Source organism: Balaenoptera acutorostrata, chromosome 13 (assembly GCF_949987535.1).
Source record: "Balaenoptera acutorostrata chromosome 13, mBalAcu1.1, whole genome shotgun sequence".
In the NCBI taxonomy this organism is placed as follows: Eukaryota; Metazoa; Chordata; class Mammalia; order Artiodactyla; family Balaenopteridae; genus Balaenoptera; species Balaenoptera acutorostrata.
The window spans coordinates 3166583-3179906 of record NC_080076.1 but is presented as its reverse complement, the minus strand read 5'-3'; positions in this window follow the sequence as shown (position 1 = coordinate 3179906).

Sequence of the window (13324 nt, the reverse complement as noted above, 5' to 3'; positions counted from 1 at the left end):
GGGCTGCGAGAGTCGGATCAAGATTCCCAGGCATTCCCCGCACCGCTGCCCTCAGTGCAGGCGTCTCCCGGACAGAAATATTCCAAGACCTCAAATTCGTTTGTCACTTTGTTGCTTGTAAATACAGATAACTTGCAAACAACCACAAAACTTTCGTTTTCTGAGCGTCGAAATCTACCACCACAAATCTCTACGAAATACCTGCACTTTTTCTTTCTGTGTCAGCCTCTAGCGTACAACATTTAATTAATTTAGCCTAAGGAAACCTTGAAACGCTGCCCACAAAGAGAGTTCTTCTAGAGAAAATTTTGTTGTGAAACTGTATTTAATTACGGTCCCCAAAGGAGGCGGTCACACATTGGTTGTGCTGCAGCCTTCATGGCCTGTGCAATCCCAGGTTCTGGGTGGTGTGTGTGTTTCTTTGATGGGTCATAAATAGACTCTGTTACAACGTTTTAATGGGAAGCCCAGTTTAAACCTGGGCTACCATCCAGATCGGCTCGTAAGTTACAAAGTGTGTTACTCTCCCACCGTAGGGGAGTTACACACACACACACACACACACACACACACACACACACACACACAGAGATTTGGCCTTTCTCAATTCTTGAAAAAAGAAAATAATAACATACCTTTTTTTTTTCCAGGTTGGAAAAGTAACCAAAGGCCACTAAAGCTCAAAGGGAGCTTATGGACGATAAGACCGAGGCCAGGAGTGATGGAGTGACCTTTCTGAGGCCGTGCAAACGAGAGGCAACACAGCCAGAGCTCGAGGGGCTGCCTGGCTCACAGAGGAACTGGAGGGCCACGTGGAAACCTCACTGTAGGGGCAGGAGTCGTAACAGTCGGCGGCCAGCGTGACACGCACCCTGGGTGTCTAAGGGACCTCGGGGTGGTGGTCACTTGCACGCAAGAGGCGGACGGGCCTTGGAGACCAGGAAGAGAGAGAAGCTGGCACTGAAGCACCCCATGCCAGGGCCGGCCAAAGAGGCAGGTTTCCCCGCCCCGGGGCAGCTGGAGGCCTTTAACTTTAACGTAGTGAGAGAAGCAGCTGACGGCCAGTGGATGCAGGGACCACGGAGCACCGTCCTTCGGGGTGTCCCCAGCTGGCAGCCAAGCTCCGCCTTCCGCTAGCGTCCTAGCCGCGGACGGAGGTCACGTGATTGCGCAGGTGCTGCGGGGACAACGCCACCTGCCGGCCTCTGAAGGGCCTGGCCGGGTGCAGCACTTCCGTGTGAGGCCGCATCTCCTTAGTGACGGCAGAGTGGGCTTTCGTATTAAAAAGAGGGCAGATGTGCGGTCCCTGATCTGCAATTACAGAATCCCAAAAGACTGGAAAACCGAAAATATTTTCGAAGCTCCTTTCACGACAAAATCTGATCTAAGCTTAACTGACGTGAGACTCTTTACAGTTTCTGTTTAAGCCACGGAGAGCGAACACACCTCGTTCGGCGGCATCTACATCCGTGTGTCTGACTGCGGAGCCACCTCCAACTCCTCCCGGGTGCTCTTTCGTCCACGCCGTGCACCGTTCCGCCCTCTGCAGCCTTAGGGTCCTGAATTCCAAACTCATCCGGCTCGGTGATGAGATCAGGTGTTACGGAATTTACTCTCCTCTCCGCCTCGGATATGAGAAGCGTTCGGCAAATTTCCACCTAGGCATCAGCTGACATCCCTGAGGCTGAGAAAACCACCACCAAAAAAAAAATACATAGTTCATTTTGTTGTTTCTGGGAACCCCCATGTTGAAATTGCCCATCGATTATTGTTTCCCCTTCTTTTCTAGGTAACAAGTGAAGGTCATGGTTAATAATAGTTCTGCCAAGAATGCTGTGTTAATATCAACTCAGATGGAAAACAGCTCCCTGTGCCCAGGACGTAGCTCCTCGCAGCGCAGCCACGGGTGACTTACTTCCCTGGAAGCTACGGGTCAGCTTGCAGGACACGATGGGGACAGCACCCCCAGAGAAAAGGCCAGAAATCGGATGGACCTCCGAGTCCCCAAATCTTCATGCTTCCTTCTCTGATTTGCAAAAGTCATTATCATAGTTGCTCTAAGGGGGGAAAATAAAATATAGGCCTACCCGATTCTAATTCCCAAGAACTTAATCTATATCACACAGGATTAAAATATTGATTTTCCAGGAGGCCACCAGAAGATAAGAGGTGGATTTTGATGCAAGCGTCTTACATGTAACAGAAACCAAATCTCACTCCTTGTGATGACCGTCTTATTTACCATGACAGTACTCTTCCCTGACACTTGCCCTATCTCCTTTTGTTTCACAGAAATTATTTTTAAGGTTTGATATTTTTCAATCTATCACCTGGCTGGCTGAGTAAGATGTTTCCCGATCACAGGGCAATGATCTTTTCAAAAATACAATCCAGGTTCCTTATGCAGCTCTTTAGGTTCCCTTTATTTATTAAAGACTTTGAAAACACACACACGACACACACCTTAATTTTTTTAACAAATCTCTTCCTCTCTCTCTCTTTCTCTCTCCCTCTCTCTGCCTTCCTCCATCTCTCCCTCTCTCTCTTCCTCTCCCCCCTTCTCTCTCTTTCTCCCCCCACCCTCCCTAATTGTCCAGCCTTTACAAACCCATGCCTGTGAAAGAAACACCCGTCTATTGCCCTGTCAAATGTGCCTGCCTGGGATAGCGATTGGGTTTATAGAAGAGACAAACATTTCAGGCATGCCATTCTGGGGTAATGAAGCATGGCAACAAAATATACCTGTGCAACATTTGATAAAGATGAGCTGACACGCCAGTCCAAATAGGTCCTTTTGTGTGTCTGCACGTGTCTACCATCATGGCTTTCATCTGAACACAGGAAGAAGCAGTGGCAGTGGCAGCTGGCAGGGCCCAGAAGGAGAGCTGCTCACACAATTACACGACGTTTACCTCTGGCCTTGATTTCACTCCCACTACCCTTAATTTATGATATGTTTTCTCCCTTTCTATGCAAAGAAAAAAGCGACTCGATTTTTCTTTCTTTCTCCTGCTATCTAATTCCTGTTCCAGGGGCATCGGAGAAGACAGTGAGCTGAGTCCCCGGGTGTTTAGCATGGGGTCTTAAGTTAAAATGCTTCTTAGTGTGGTTTTTATGGCTCTTATTGTTGTTTGATTAATGCAGAGCAAAATTAAACCCTACAGTTACACATGGGTACATCAGCCAGGGAGCAGGCCGACTGTACTTCCTACTTTGGTTTACAGAAAACATCTTTTGTTGCTTAATCTTCAGACAGAGAAGGTAGGGGGTGGAGGGGAGAGAGAGAGAGGCCGTAGACCAGATAAAAAGTGAGCCTGGAAGACGTAGGAAATCTAGTGACCCGAATATGGGCTAGACAATCGTTCTGATCACTCATCTGCATTGGGTTTTTCGAGTTTCCATTTATTTCCTGGCCTGGGGACAGCCACGGTGGCTGGCCCAGGTGTCTCTGAACAGGTGCCTGCGGCTAGGATGACGCCCAGTCAGCGGGAGGGACGCTGTCCCGCTCCCCGCCGCTCTCTCTAAGCCCGACTTCACAAAGGCCTATACAGTATATTGCCTTTATGCTATTTATAGAGAAGCACATCCTATTTATAAAAGCAATGCAGTGAAACTGAAAGGGGTATAATAGCCACTCTGTATTATAAAGCTCTTCTGTTGAGAGAGCTGGACAAAGTGCCTTGGGTGATTTGATTTCTTTCTTCCTCTCCTGATGACGGTCACAGCGTTTGGCGCTCCACACGATGACAACAATGAACACTTCGTGGTGTGATGACCTCCCCAGGAACCAGACGCTCACAGGTTTTACTTTTGTTCACTCGTTTAATTACCAACCCTTCATTATACCTGCACTCAGACGTAGAAACTTCAGTTAACCTGTACGTTCAAATGGGACAGATCTTCAATTTGCCTACCTCAGAGGAAGACTCCTCTGAATTGTAATTTCTAAACAAAGTCGTCTGGGATAAGGATCATTCTTTATTCCCCTGAGAGCTTGTGCAATAATACAACGCAAACTTTGACTAGAGAGAATAAGGGGCAAGCATGTGGGGTTTGGTATGAAAGGACCCGGGTTCGAGCGTCTGCCCAGCCTCTTGTGAACTGGGAGAAGTCTTAACTCCTGTTTCCTCTGCTTTAAAATTAGAATAGGAAGATGCTGGGCCTACCATAGGAGGGGCTGCAGAAAATCCAATAGACAATGTATATAAAACGCTCTGTGAACTGCAGAATGCTATACACAGGTTCTCTCTTTTATAAAATTTTTAAGTAGTTTAACTAGATAAAAGCAAATTCCAGAAATAATAACAGAATAAAGTTGTGTTAAATCTCAAAAACTTAGTGAGAAGGGGAAAAAAGCCAATAAACCTTAAAATTGTAATGCTTCTGGCCTTACAGAATCTAAGTTTTATAAAATCCCCAGTTATTTAAGGCTTCTGTCTTGTCAAAGCCATTTCATTTACGTCATTCTTTCAATTTGCAAAGGAATGGTGAAAATATCCCTTGAGATTTACAGCAGTGAGAACTGGATAATGGAAGTCACGTGGTGAGTTGACTATTGTTTTGTTGGTAATAGGAAACATACTGCTGACAGAGATGTATTTGGGGAGAAATTGCATAAACTTATAAAATCAGCCCATTTCTTTTTCTTTAATTGAAATACGGTAGATTTACAATGTTGCATTAACGTCTGCTGTACAGCAAAGTGATTCAGTTATACAGGTACATACACTCCTTTTTATATTCTTTTCCATTATGGTTTATATTGAATATAATTCCGTGTGCTATACATTAGGACCTTGCTGTTTATCCATTCTGTGTACACTAGTTTGCAAATGCTGCCCCAAATTCCCACTCCCTCCCTCCACCCTCCTCCCCCTTGGCAACCACAAGTCTGTTCTCTATGTCTATGAGTCTGTTTCTGTTTCGTAGGTAAGTTCATTGGTGTCATATTTTAGATTCCACATGTAAGTGATATCATATGGTATTTGTCTCTCTCTGTCTGACTTCCTTCACTTTAGTACGATAATCTCTAAGTCCATCCATGTTGCTACAAATGGCATTATTTCATTCTTTTTTTATGGCTGAATAGTCTTCCACTGCATTTATATAACACATCTTCTTTATCCATTCATCTGCCGATGGACATTTAGGTTGTTTCTATGTCTTGGCTGTTGTGACTAGTGCTGCTATGAACATAAGGGTGCATGTATCTTTTCGAATTAGAGTTTTGTCTGGAAAATGAGCCCATTTCTTAAACACACAAAAATAGTGGAGCTCATAAAATTCCTAAGGTTAATTAAAAGGTCCCATTATTTCCTCGTGTGTCTGGTTTCAAGTCAGATTTATTGAGGTATCATTTCACCATTATCAAGTGTGATAGACACATGTAGTCATGGACCTCCCACCAGAGTCAAAGTATAGAGCATGTCCATCACCCTTAATCCCCTCTATAGCCAGTCTTCCCCCACCCTGACGACTTCGGCCACCACCACCCCAATCCCTAGCAACCACTGCCTCATTTCACGTCTCCATGGTCCTGCCTTTTCCAAAGTTTCATATAAACAGAATCAGAGTATGTACACTTTGAGTCTGACCTCTTTCACTCTGAATGATCCACTGGGGAGCCTTCCATGTGTCATGTGAATCAGTAGCTTGATTTTTTTTTTTACCTTTGAGTAGTATCGCTCAGGTATCCCACGGTCTGTTTATTTACCAGTTGACGGATGTTTGGACTGTTTCTAGATTTTGTCAATTATGAATAAAGCAGCACACCTTCGTCTTAGCCCTACACATCTGCAGCTCCAGAGTATTTTGTCCCCTCATACTCAACACAGGCAGGCTTTTCTATGAATGTACATTTTCATTTCTCCTAGATAAAAACCTGGGAGTCAGACGGTGGGTAATATATAGTGGCTATCTCCTTTCGGAAGAATCTGTTAAATTGTTCTCCAAAGTAGCCGTACCGCTTTGTATCCCCCCCAGCAATGTATGAGACTCGGAGTTGCTCTGCATCCTTGACAGCACCTGATGTGCTTTTGTAGCCATCGTAGTGGGTGTGTACTAGTATCTCATCATGGTTTTGATTTGTATTTCTCTAGTGACTGATGATGTTGAACATCTTTTCATGTGCTAATTTGCCATCTGTATATCCTATGCGATGAAGGCTTTTTCAAATCTCCTGCCCATGTGTTTTATTGAGATGTTTCTCATATTATTGAGCCTTGAGAAGCTTGTCATATTATTAAGCCTTGGGAAGCTTTTATCTAGTCTAGATCCCAACACTTTATCAGATACGTGTGTTAAGGATATTCTCTTCTAGCGTGTGCCTTGTCTTCTTTTTTCTAACAGTGTCTCCTGAAGATGTTTTTAACTTTGATAGAGTCCAGTTTATCAATTTGTATGTTATGACTCATTCTTGTTGAGAGATTTTTCGGATGCAAATTACTTAGAAAGACTCATTCACCAATTAGGGGATCCTCCTCAAACAAACAAACAAAATTGATCACGAGAGCACCTCAGTACAACATCTTCCATTCTTTTTAATGAACTTGTGAAATTCAAAGACCCACATGAGGAATGTGGCCTGATTGGGCTCCTGTAGGGTAACTGGTGGTTTAGGGCCTAAGATTCATAGGCCGATGAGGCTAATCCTTACCTAATTATTAAGTGTTTGGAATTTGGTGAATTTAACAGTAAAACGACTGTAGGCAACTTGGTTCTTCTGCTTTTTCAGTTCCGAAGGTTCCTTAATGCATCGGTCCCCAACCTTTTTGGCACCAGGGACAGGTTTCATGGAAGACAATTTCTCCACGGGACCTGGGGTGGGGGAGGTGTGTGGTTTCGGGACGATTCAAGCTCATTACATTTATTGTGCACTTTATTATTACATTGTAATAGATAATGAAATAATTATACAACTCACCATAATGCTGACAGGAAGTGGAGCTCAGGTGGTAATGCGAGCGATGGGGAGCGGCTGTAAATACAGATGAAGCTTCACTGGCTCGTCCACCACTCACCTCCTGCTGTGCGGCCCGGTTCCTAACAGGCCACGGACCGGACCGCTATCAGTCTGTGGCCCAGGGGTTGGGGACCCCTGCCTTAATGGACTCTGAAAAAAAAGAAATTGATTATAAAGAAATTTTAAGCTCTGTGAATGACTAATAGACATTTAATGAACAATTAGCTTATGTGCATATACAACTCCTTAATATATAGAACAAGTATCTCTTTTTATTTGTTTAACTGCTCTTTTTTTTTTTTCACTTTGGAGGGGGCAGGTTGTAAGATTCTTCTTAATTAACATGCCGAAATCATCTTTGAAACACAGACGGGCAGATCCCTGTCTCAGTGTGAGATGTTGTCTTTGGCATCTTCTATTTCTTGGGCTTCCCCTGCCCTCACTGGCTTGATCACCACCTGTATTGCTGGAATTTTCTAGAACTATGTTGGTTTGAAAGTTCTTGGTCTTTTGGCTTCAGATCTCTGTTTCCATCCCTGCCATTGTTCCCATGCTGTTGCTTGTAGCATTTCCCTTCCATATCTTTATGCTTTTCATGACACCTGTAAGTAGACACTTTCCTCTGACCACTCAGAAAATAAATGGAGTTTTTCTTTGAATCCATTAGCGATTCTGCCTTTTCAGCACCCACACAAATTCTAGCTCAGCTCCGGTTTCTTAAGCCACGGCGCCCACTGGGCTCCGGACCTCTGGTATTTTCTCCAGTTTCTCCCAGCCAGCCTTCTCACCAAGGACTGGGCAACGTGTATCTGCTGTGTGTTCTCCAGACCTGGGCATAACCACGTCTCTGGCCTCTCCTCTGCCTCGTGACTCAGGAACTCATCTGCTCTCTGCATCTCCAGCAGATGCCACAGAGGGCAAACCCAAGAAACCCCTGATGTCTCTGGCCTACGATCTAAACCCCTATTGTCCTTTCATCCCAACACTGAAGGCTGTTCAGTGGGGGACCCCTGACCCCATTCCTCGGACAGATGTGCGCTTCTCAGTGGGCACCTGTGGTTCCAGAGAAAAGCCCACCAGACTCCCTGATCCACTGTGAGTCGCATGAAACCAGCTCCTCAGGATTCAAGGCCCTGGTACAGGAGAGGGGATGGAGGCTGCCGCGAGCCAGGTGGGCTCACGTGCAGGGCCAGGCTGGACCAGCCTGCGTGGCTGCGGAGGATTCATCAGATGGACTCGGTCATCTCACGCTCAGCAAGACTCAGCCCCAGCTCCTCTAGTGGAAGGGGATCGGGGAGAACTGGAAATGTTCAGAATGACTGACCAAAATGGTTTCGCAATTTCTAGACCAAGGGCCATTAATCTGAAAACAGTTCTGAGTCTATTTGATTTCAATAGAAAGAAAAGACTCCTCTCGAAATAGACAGCGACAGCCAAGTTCCGAGATAACAGACTGGCAATGACAAGGTTGTACTTCTTAAAACAAACAGCAGAAAACCTTTCCTAGCTGGTTTGGAGAGCGTCGCTCAGTTGGTTTTTCAGGCCATCGTGAGAGGGGCTCGTGTGCCCCTCCCCAGTGGCTCTCCTGCCCTCTGAACTCAACCTCCTGGGGAAGCGAGGCCAGGCTGACGCAACAGGGCAGAGGGGCGTGGGGCCTGGAGGGCAGGAAGACAGGGGGATCAACACAACAGGACCAGACAGGTGTCCCCCGTGCCAGTCTCCCTCCACACCCTCCACGTGCAACAGAAAGAAAACATTGCGTGAAAAAGGGCGATGCAACACAAAGCGAGGAAGGATGGTGAAATAAAATGATACATTGACCCTAAGGAGAAGTGTGTGTCTGTGTGTGTGTGTGTGTGTGTGCACACACCTGTGTTTTAGCACCAACGTTTGGACGATCGCTAGAAGGACAATGGGACAAGGTCATGGGAAAACGCTCCTTTGAATCACTCTTAAGCAGGCCAAGGAATTAGGACTGATTTATGAATGTATTTCCACAATTTACTTGAAAATTTGTAACGTCTGTGCAGCCTGGCAAGGAAAGAAAGGGGCGGCTACTGTGAAGGAACGCTTCTGTTCCACTTTATTGTAAAATTATCCCATTCTACCTGCTCTAATCCCCTGAAAACAAATTAAATCCTCACTAAGCTGACTTTAAATCAATAGTTTCATTTAAGAATAGTGTGACTTAATAAAAATAAAAAACTAACTGGTCCAGCCAATTTAAGAGGGAAATAAATCATTGCCCAAGGAAAAATAGCAGATTTGACTTGTATATGGCCCAGGCTCTGTTTAGTGGGGAGAGCCTGTGTCTAATTTAACTCTGGCCACAGATGAAACTCATCGACCCCATTCAGAAAGCTGCTTCACTATGGGCACCCCAAGAGCTGGGATGCCTGCCACCCCCAAAAGGAGAAGCAGTATCGCAGTCTGTATTCTGAAGAAAATAATCACTGAAAAAATACAAGACGACACTCCATGGAAACCCTCTTCAGCAAACCTGTGTTAACAGTCAGGGGACGCCATGTGTGGACTAAGAAATACATTCTTGATTCCCGCAGAGACAGAAAGGTTCCTGGTGAAGATGTGTTGCTTAAGTTGATACTTTCCTCTACCATCCAGGACAAATGTAATAGGGGTGGACGATTAACATCGGTAATTGTAACAGATGAGCAATCTATTTGCAAATCTTCTTTTAAAAAATCTAAGGGTTAAGTAGACTTTTTTGGGTGCAGTATACAAGAGGTATGTTGCCATTTTATGAAAAAAGGAAGTCATCCAGAAATAAAGACTAAAAATTTACTCAAGAGGTCTTCGCAAGTGGTTACAGAGAAAACTCTGCAATATGGTAATTCTGAACTAGTACTTTATCCATGTAATGGAGTACTGGTTTACTAATCATATAAATGAGAAAAATGCCGGGGACTCAATGCTTGCCTACTTAATTTATTATTATGTATTGGGGACACATAAACATTAAAGTGAGTGCTTTCAGACCATGACACATCAATATTATCAGTGCCACTATTACCACATGAACGTTTTTAAATTTTCATAATTATAAAATATCAATGCCAGTTACTTACTGATGTTCGTTGCCGATAGGGTGCTTTTATTTATCATGTTGACACTGACAAATAAGAAAGCATATTCTTTCCAAGGTAAGATTTAAACCCAAAACGCCCGGCAAGACCACATGTTCCTCCCCATAGTCCCACTCTTGGGGACTAAATTTAATTTGTTGACTAGAAAAACACTTGGCCAAATACCTAAAGAAATCAGTTTCTTAAGGCAGCATAATTTGCAGGGAAACAGCACTTGGGCTCAGATCAGGCTTACATTATGCTCCCATGTCTATAATTCTAGGTCATCTATCTAGTTATTTGACATTCCGGCCTCAGTTTTATCATCTGTAAAATGGGAGTGATAATACCTGCACAGTTTATAGAGTTATTAAGAGGCCCTGACTAGGCAATGATACTTAAAGGTAAGGAATGACTGGGCCTCCTCTCTCTCCAAAGAAGAGGGTAGAGATTCATTCCAACACAGAAAATATTGGCTCTCCTGTGGCATTTAAGTACATCTATCCAATGTGTGGGAAAATCCCATAGTCACCCTGTGGCTGCGGGTTCTAGGATGGAAATACAGCAACTAACTGAAGAGCTTGTGATCCCAGGGCTAACTACGGGGTCCTCACAACTGTGTCCTTTTTAAGCCAAGTCCACGGTTCAGAGTGGAGAGCCCTGGCCTCAGGAGACCTGGAAGGGATTTCTCCAAACTTGTTCAAATTTGAACAGTGGGCGAGATGAATCAGCGTCTGTTTCATGGCCCCGGGCTTGGCCCCCTCCAAGCAAGTGACCTGACAGCTACAAATGAACAATGTATTTGTTTCTATTTGTCGTAAATTAGGAGCATTTTCCTTTCCGGGAAGGTCAATCCTTTGTTTTCAATACCCACTCAAGTGAAAACTTCACTATTATGAAGCAATTCTACAGCAGGCTCTCCTTGAAAAGTGCTTTAAAATCATTCTGTGAATGACTCCTCTCCATTACCCTGGGAGGCAGGTGGGCGTTTTACAAATGGACAAACATCGAGTGAGCAGGAAGACCTGCCAGACCGCAGGCAAACGACAGCATGGCCCAAAGAAGGGTTCATTATGCCTTTTTGCGATTCCCGAACACCCAGCCTGTGGTCCGAAGTCTCTGCAGTGTAGACCCAGCACCCGTCAGCCCAGAGCAACGTCACCACTACGAGAGCCATCCTGGGAGTATGTTACCTGGTCTTCAGGTAAAATTCTATTACACTGATGGGCTGAACAATGGTTCCAGAGCAGCCCAATCTCATGGTCCCCATTTGCCCTTTAAGAAGCCCTCGCCTGTTCTGAGCCTATGATCGTGGCCAAGTGACTCCGAAAATGCCTTCTGAGACAGAGAGTCGCCCATCTTTTCCTGCCAATCAAGCTGAGCCGACATCTGCGGCTGTACCAGGTCTAGAGGACCCACATCCTCACATCCTAAGTGGAGCTCCATAAGTTCTGGGCCCTCAGCCAGAACATCTGAACCCCAGCTTGGCAATTTCAAAGGCAGAGGCCGTGACAGAAGGGCCCGGGCTCTCCCCACCCTGCCTGGGAATCCAGGGACGCGGGTCAAGTCCTGGAAGTTGAAGCTTGCCTCAGGTTTCTCCAACTTTCTGGTGACAAGGATTCCAGGACCTCTGGTAAGTACCCAGACCCTCAGGTGCCTGCCCTGGAGATTCTGTTGTTGCCCTGGGATGGGGCGCAGGGCTCTGCAGTGGGCACAGGCACTCAGGCCATTCTATTCACCAGAAAAGTTTGGGAAATAATAACCAATAAACCTGATTGGAAGCCAATGTTACAACCTGGGCAGGAAGTGAGTAAGTCATCAGACCTCTTGCAGCAAGATTTGCATATGTGCTGAGCCCCTTCCTTGCCCCAGGGACTGGGCCACAAACACTCTCAAAATACCTGCACCACCACCCAGCGTCCCAGGGAGCTCCACGGGGCTGTCAAAGACTCTTAGGGCAAAATGTTTCAAGATAGAACAATTGCAAGTAAAGGAAAAGGTTTGCCTACGAGGAAACGGAGACTTAGTGTTAGTGCATACTTGGTATAGCTTAGGCTCAGCCAGACAGCCCGAGTGTGGTACCCGCATCAGCAGGCGTGTGTCAGCGCCCCGCTCAGGGGAGAGGGTGGTAAAAGGTTGATGAGGAAGTGCCTCTGTTTCTTGAACAAAGACGGCCTCACATCCTACAATCTGGTGACCCCTAGTTTCTGGAGCTTGTTAAACTTCTGAACGAAGCTTCCCACCCAAAATGTACACACATTTGTTTTGATAAGTGACAAGAATCACAAGAACACAAGCTTATCTTCATGGATAATTCTGAAATAATGCTAATGTGTCCTTATTATGCATAGTTTGCCTACTTCCAAAAATATTTTCAGGGAGCTTACAACCGAAATATATATATATATATATATATATATATATATATATATATATATATATACTCGTGAAAATTTTTGAAAAAAGTATTTAAGATGGAAGTCAGGTAAAAATGTAAAAGTTAAGTTTAAAAAATGTAAAGTGAGTAAATAATTATACAAGTAGCCAGGGGTTTGATATTTACCCTAACTGAGTTCTGAACTTGGCTCTGAGCTTCCTGGCAGTCAAGGCAAAAAGTGAAACCTGCTATATTCTAAGGATATTAGAGTTGTCAAGAAAGACAAATATTTTTCCAGTTGTAAAGTTCTACACTTAATTTCTGAAGCAGACACTTAACATAAAAGACACTGAATAGGACTTCCCTGGTGGTGCAGTGGTTAAGAATCTGCCTGCCAATGCAGGGGACACGGGTTCGAGCCCTGGTCCAGGAAGATCCCACATGCCTCAGAGCAACTAAGCCTGTGCACCACAACTACTGAGCCTGCACTCTATAGCCTGTGAGCCGCAACTACTGAGCCCACATGCCACAACTACTGAAACCCTCACACCTAGAGCCCGAATGCCGCAACAAGAGAAGCCACCGCAATGAGAAGCCTGCGCACCACAACTAACAGTAGTCCCCACTCGCCGCAACTAGAGAAAGCCCGCGCGTAGCAATGAAGACCCAACGCAGCCAAAAATTTTTTTTAATTTTAAAATAAATTAAAAAAAAAAAAAAAGACTGAGTGGATATAGAAAGCTGCAGGAGGTTGGCAGAAAGGGAATCCAAAAAGGAACGCAAACTCACCTTAGGATTTTGCCAAATCTGGCTTGGTTTTGATGGGTTTACACCTAAGGTTTTCAAAAAGAGCTGTGGTTCCTAAAGAATCAGTTATTATAGTGATGCAAACCTAGGCTTTGT